General features: G+C 30.0%; 1 long non-coding RNA gene across 2 annotated transcripts; it reads left to right on the top strand.

The window, feature by feature from the left end:
* The first annotated feature begins 2,174 nt into the window (after positions 1-2,174).
* LOC139853225 (uncharacterized) lies at positions 2,175-7,164 on the top strand. Of its 2 annotated transcripts, XR_011761310.1 has the most exons (6): positions 2,175-2,268; positions 2,618-2,731; positions 3,411-3,785; positions 4,128-4,298; positions 4,400-4,500; positions 6,949-7,164. It is a non-coding gene; the product is annotated as an uncharacterized lncRNA (long non-coding RNA). The 2 variants fall into 2 exon arrangements; XR_011761309.1 differs by lacking the exon at positions 6,949-7,164 and having other exon boundaries at positions 4,400-5,082.
* The last annotated feature ends 340 nt before the right edge of the window (positions 7,165-7,504 follow it).

Genomic DNA, 7,504 nt, shown 5'->3' on the forward strand with positions numbered 1-7,504 from the left:
GATTTCACTACGACGGCGTATATCCGATTTTATGGTGTTCATCGTGTTTCCAGGTTTTAAATCATTAAGTTAGCATATCATATAGATATAGAACATGTGTTTAGTTGATTTTAAAAGTCAAGTTAGAAGGATTAACTTTTGTTTGCGAACAAGTTTAGAATTAACTAAACTATGTTCTAGTGATTACAAGTTTAAACCTTCGAATAAGATAGCTTTATATGTATGAATCGAATGATGTTATGAACATCATTACTACCTGAAGTTTTCTGGATAAAACTACTGGAAATGAGAAAAATGGATCTAGCTTCAAAGGATCCTTGGATAGCTTGAAAGTTCTTGAAGCAGAATCATAACACGAAAACAGTTCAAGTAAGATTTTCACTCGAAATAAGATTGTTATAGTTGTAGAAATTGAATCAAAGTTTGAATATGAATATTAACTTGAATTAGAAAGATAACCTACTATAAATAACAAAGGTTCCTTGATCTTAGATGATTACTTGAAATGGATTAGAAAGCTTGGAAGTAGACTTGCAAACTTGGAAGTATTCTTGATTTTTATGAAACTATACTTATGGAATTTATGAAGAACACTTAGAACTTGAAGATGGAACTTGAGAGAGATCAATTAGATGAAGAAAATTGAAGAATGAAAGTGTTTGTAGGTGTTTTTGGTCGTTGGTATTTGGATTAGATATAAAGGATATGTAATTTTGTTTTCATGTAAATAAGTCATGAATGATTACTAATATTTTTGTAATTTTATGAGATATTTCATGCTAGTTGCCAAATGATGGTTCCCACATGTGTTAGGTGACTCACATTGGCTGCTAAGAGCTGATCATTGGAGTGTATATACCAATAGTACATACATCTAAAAGCTGTGTATTGTTCGAGTACGAATACGGGTGCATACGAGTAGAATTGTTGATGAAACTGAACGAGGATGTAATTGTAAGCATTTTTGTTAAGTAGAAGTACTTTGATATGTGTCTTGAAGTCTTTCAAAAGTGTAAGAATACATATCAAAACACAACATGTATATATATTCTAATGGAATCGTTAAGTCTTCGTTAGTCGTTACATGTAAGTGTTGTTTTGAAACCTTTAAGTTAACGATCTCAATTAATGTTGTTAACCCAATGTTTATTATATCAAATGAGATGTTAAATTATTATGTTATCATGATATTATGATGTATGAATATCTCTTAATATGATATATACATTAAAATATCGTTACAACGATAATCGTTACATATAAGTCTCGTTTCGTAATTCTTGAGTTAGTAGTCTTGTTTTTACATATGTAGTTCATTGTTAACACACTTAATGATATATTTAAATATCATTTTATCATGTTAAATATAGTGTATCAATATCTTAATATGATACATATGTATTTAGTAGACGTTATCATAACGATAATCGTTATATATATCATTTCGAGTTTCTTAACTTATTAATCTCATTTCTTATGTATATCACACATTGTTAATATACTTAGTGAGATACCTACTCATCATAATCTCATGTCAACCATATATATATGTCTATATATACCACAACATGTAGTTTTTACAAATTTGTAACGTTCGTGAATCGCCGGTCAACTTGGGTGATCAATTGTCTATATGAAACTTATTTCATTTAATCAAGTCTTAACAAGTTTGATTGCTTAACACGTTGGAAACATTTAGTCATGTATATATCAATCTCAATTAATATATATAAACATGGAAAAGTTCGGGTCACTACAAATACACTTGCGAGTGTATATATATTTATAAACAGAAATCTTGTAGTCTATTAATATATTGAAATGATTGTTATGATAAACCTATGAACTCACCAACCTTTTGGTTGACACTTTTAAGCATGTATATTCTCAGGTATTAAAGAAATCTTCCGCTGTGCATTTGCTCATTTTAAAGATATTACTTGGTGTCATTCATGACATATTTCAAAAGACGTTGCAGTCGAGTCGTTGAGTTCATCAAGATTATTATTAAGTCAATTATAATTGGATATATTATGAGATGGTATGCATGTCGTCAACTTTCGATGTAATGAAAGATCATCTTTTCAAAAACGAATGTAATATTTGTAAAATGTATCATATAGAGGTCAATACCTCGCGATGTATTTAACTATTGGAAATCGTATATAAACGGGTTTCAATTACTCTTCTAGATGCTTAAATCTTTCACCGAGGTTTTTCTTTTACATCTCCATTCATTTGTGGTTATCTCAAGTATCTTCATCATAGGTAATTTCGATCTCGGGGTTTCTTTTTTTCTTCTTCTTCTGTTAATTAATCATAGTCGTGTCTTTGTACAAGTAAATCGAAAACTATCAATCTGTTGTTGTTCTGATTGTGGATTTAGGGTTTGTGATTGTAATTTAGGGTTGATTTCATACTTCATCACCATGTATTTATTTTTAAAAACTTATAATTTTAGAAGTCTAAGCTTTCTCTATGTTTATCTATCTCCAGATCCCATTTTTATAGTTTTGACAGTATTTAGCCCTAATTAATATTGAAATTGGTCGATGTTCATTAAGCAAATGGTGTTTCGGTAGATGATTAATTGAGGATATTTGTTGTTGTTTAACAGGTTTACCAGGGTTGTCAAGAAGTGTTTATAAAAGTGTTGAGTCAAATTGAAAGCATCCCTGCATCTTTGTCGTTATCTTCTTCTTTTTATCTTTTTTCATGTCCACGACTCCAGGTATTATCAATTTGTGTATTCATTTTTGGCTTTTTGATTTCATCATTTTGTGACTTTCAGTTTTACTTTTGTTTTTGTTTTTTTAAAGTTCGTATTTGCATATCATGGATCTGTATGCGAGACACTGTTTCAATTTGAAGACTACGTTTCGAGTATGATATTGTAGTATCTGTTAGGGTTTAATATAATGTGGATTTAAGAGTGTTAGTTGTTGGAGTGGGTTAACTACCTGTATTAGTTACGGAGTACAATTTAGTAATGAATTGTCAGGCATCATAGCATAGTCGTGGCTGCCATTTGTTTTTTTTCAAATGTATGTTGAAAATGTGGTTGCATATGATATATGAATGTGAGTAGATCTTCATCTTACTAATATAGTTTGTTTATTTTCCCTTTTTTTAGTTGATGGTCAGAAATGTTGTTTTACTACACTATCCTTTGTATCTCAATTAGTTTACATAGTATTAAAGGTATATATGATAGTTGTTTTAGTTAGTAAATTGGGTAAAAAAATGTTAGCTATTCAATAGTATTTATTTATTGAATATAAGGTACCTAAATTACTTTGTGTAGATGTAAACTCAAGTTGGTTGATATAAGAGAAAGTAACTGCATTTATCATGTATAATACCCCTTTTGCATTTTGTATTTATGAACTCTCAGAACTGTTCTGTTTCAGGTAAAATTGTTATTATGGCTTAGTTTAAACGAAAAAGGAGAGATGAAGATATAATTCAAATACAAAGTGGCAGTCTACTTTGTCACATATTGAGATAAGATTCTTTTATTATAATGTCATATTACATATAAATATAATTGAATAATATAAATGGTCAATGTTGACATATTGTGAAAAACAGGTCGAGAAAGTGCTACAAATGCTAAGTTATTATCTTACAATGACTTGAAAGTTGTTATTGATAGAAAAATAGTATGAAAGTTGATCTTCATTGCGACTCAATCAAGCTTCGTGAACCGAGAGTCATCATAAAGTAGCGATAAAGATGCGGACACTTTTGCAATGTCTAATGGCCATTATGATATGGTCAAAGAGGTACATTATGGTTAATAGTACTAAATATTCGACATAGTTCTTATAAAAGAGAACTTGAGTGATGTCATAAAAAAGTTTATCAAAGCATAAAAATAATTCAAATATAAAAAAAAGTGGGCCATCTTGATGATGTCATTGTATTCAGGTGACTTCTTGCATTTTTCTGTTGTTGTGTTTCTCTTTTTCAATTTTACATAATCTTCTATGTTATTTATTCATCTTTAATCTTCTTATGGGCAATAAAAATGTTAAATTTTCTAAAGAACACAAAATGTAAGGACGTTCTTGACTGGAAACTGATTTTGCTTTTATTAATGAAGCTTTAATGATTCATTTGGCCAGCTTAATGTAAATGGGTTTCAAAATCATTTTCGTATCAAAGATGGAATAATGGGCTCCATGAAGCTGAATGGGTTTTAAAATGGTTTTAGGACTTGTGAATTTCAAAATGGTTATACTCCGTAGTACTCTGTAGTTTAACCTTCACGTATATACAAAAGCACATTATGAAAGGTAAGTTAATTAAAATTGAAATTACCTATGTTTTGGCTATTTAGCTGGAAAAAACCTATATACATTAGTAATTACTTAGTATCTTTTCTACGGTATTGAAGGTTGTAGCTGTAAAGAGGTATTTAAGCAGCTCATGTTCCTGTGACGAATTGAAGTTTGAGATGAAAACCGTGTCGGAATTGTAGTTTGAGACTAACAAGTTGTAAGTACTTCTTTTACATAGTCTCAAATCGGAATTTTGTAACTCGGTATTAAAACAAGAATTTTAATTTTATATTATAAGCATGTTCGAGTGATAAATCATATATGATAGGAATAAAAATAGGGTTGACATGTCAAACTAAAAAGGGTAAGAAAATTGCAAGTTTTTACATACATTTGTCAAATTCTTTTATAGAAAATTGGCAAGTCGAGTTTATATGTGCATTTTTACTTTTATAAGTCAAAATGAGCATAAGGTGTTTCATGAATTTAATGTGAATTAGTAAGTAAATTGAAAACAAAATAGCAAGATTCATGAATGGGCTTGATAACTATACTTAAGGAATGATGGTTGATGGCATGATACTAATAAAATTGATGTGTTTTTATGTATAATTTGACTGGTAAAACTCATATTGTCGGCCATTTTCTCTTATATTACAAATTACAATGTATAGTTTTTTTAGTAGAAGAAGCATATTAGTGTATTTTGCAATTGATATTTATGTGCTGATATTCCAATTGTTAGTTCTTCCTGCAGTGATGCTTTTTCATTTTCAAATATAGAGTAGAGTATGGACTTTTGAGTTAAGACTTCAATATTCATGAACTAATATATTCATGAACTCTATCTATACTTAACTCAAAATACACTAATATGCTTCTTCTACTAAGTATAGATACACAAATGGGTCATGAATATTTTTGGTTGTAAAAATACACTAATATGCTTCTTCTACTAAGTATAGATGCTTTTTCATTTTCAAATATTCCAATTGCTTTTTCATGTATTTATTTCGTTGTTATTTTAAAAAGACTTCAAGTTTGTTATATATAATGTGTAAATAAATTACTTGAGGTGATATTTGCTTTATAACTTTTACAAAGACTTCAAGTTTGGTATTTCAAAACCCATTTGTTGTTTTTTTAGTTGTTTCTTTAGCTCTATACTTCAATAATATTTTTTTTTTTTCCTTATGTAATTCAGGAAGAAGATGTCATGCTAGACAGAAAATGAAATTCTATTTTGAAGCATAATCTAACTTACATATGATCTTTAATTGTTTATATTCAACTATTTTTTTAAACAAACCCATGAATTCACGGGTCTCTTATTTGGATTTCACGGGTCACAACTTGGGTTTAAATGACTTTAGCATTTACGTTCATTTAATACTTAAAAAATATTATTAAACCGTTTCGTTTAAACAAACCCGCGGTTTCACAGGTCATTTCACTAGTAAACTTCATAAATCTCATCCCTAATTCAGACACGTGGCATCACCTTATTCTTCCTCACTTAATCTAATTTTCTCCTAATTTGTAATTAAACCCTAATTTCCTACATCTGACGCGTGTCCCTAATTAATCACATAAACATTCAAATTTTCGTTTTAGGGTTAACTAGTCCGGACCGGTCCGCGCGTTGCAGCGGGGGCTTTCGGGCTGCGTATTCATATTTAACGTAGCGTTGTGTATTTACAGAGGGGAACACGGCCCATGTGTTAAGCGCCGTTTTAGATGTCGTTGTGTTAAGCGCTTTTTAAAAAGTATCCGTTTCGAACGTAGTTAGTTTTGATTTGTTCAATAAAAATTTTCTAGTGTACCGGTGCTGTCGAAAAATTTAACTCGCGGTGAGCAGAAAGAACGGGCTGTCGTTGTGTTTAGCGTTTTTTAAAAAGTGTCCGTTTCGAACGTGGTTAGTTTCGTTTTGTTCATTAAATTATTTCGAGTCTAACGCTGCCGTCGAAAAAATTTAACTCGTGGCGAGCGGGAAGATACGGGTTGTCGTTGTGTTTAGTGTTTTTTTAAAAATTGTCCGTTTCGCGTATAGTTAGTCCCGTTGGGTTCGTAAGATTTTTCCGAATTGAACGGTGGTCTCGAAAAAATTTAACTCGCACCGAGCGAGAAGATAAGGCCCGTTATAAATTCGGGTGGAATTAGTTTCTTTTATTTTTAATAAAATAATACATTTACACTTTTAACCCCTGAAAAAGTGTAAACTTGAGGGGTCGTCATATAAATATAGTCGAAGTTGAGGGACCAGTTGTAATGTGAACGTAAAATCAAAACTACATTCCGATATAACTAAAACTACACACTTTCCCAACCCTTCTAGTATATAAGGGTTAATTAATAATTAAACCCTTTTCATTCCCCTTTTTCAATTGAATAGCAATTCACCTCCCACTGATTAACCAAACGGGGGGTTTTTAAAATTAGGGTTCAAAAATCTTTATTTTTCCAAGTTTTACAAGCCATACGGTTTTTAATTTTGGTTTTTGATTTCGTTTAATTTTGGTGTTCGTTTTTTAATTTGTTGGCAACGTTTTGCTGTTACCATTGACAATAGCATTTTTAGTGCTGATATGATATTTTAGGTTTATTCATTATAAATATGATGTATGTATTGTATTTAAGGTACTTATTAAGTTGTTTATTGTTGCAGATTAATTATTATAGGCTGCACTTGTGATCTCTTAGATTCAGATTAACAATGATGGCGACTCAGATTCAAATGAAGTGAGTATTGATGAAAAACCGTAAAAGCTATGGTCATCAGATGTGATGGTAAAAATAGTTAGTTTCATTTGTTCAATTTCTTTGTTATTGCTCCTCGAGCTATTAAATTTGATTCAATTTAATGTATTTTTCTTATATTAGTTAACGGAAAGAGATACATAGTATTTTGTTGTTTGAAACTGTTAGTGTTTTGTCTATTAGCAATTATATATAGGTTTTGTCAATACAACTGTGTCTCAAGTATCTATTGATAGATTGATGATTGTATAACTTTTCAAGGTATTTTTATTGTTTATCACTGTATTTTAGTCAACTGGTTATAATGTTAAGTTCATCATCAGCGTATTAGTCGACAATCATATCCTTCATCTTACCGTCTTACATGGTAATTCCTATATATGTTTTATCATTAACTTATAATCATTTTTAACTTTCATTTGTTTTTTTTATATATTGTACTAAATGCTCAGATTCATCATTCA

Source organism: Rutidosis leptorrhynchoides, chromosome 6 (assembly GCF_046630445.1).
Source record: "Rutidosis leptorrhynchoides isolate AG116_Rl617_1_P2 chromosome 6, CSIRO_AGI_Rlap_v1, whole genome shotgun sequence".
NCBI classification, from domain to species: Eukaryota; Viridiplantae; Streptophyta; class Magnoliopsida; order Asterales; family Asteraceae; genus Rutidosis; species Rutidosis leptorrhynchoides.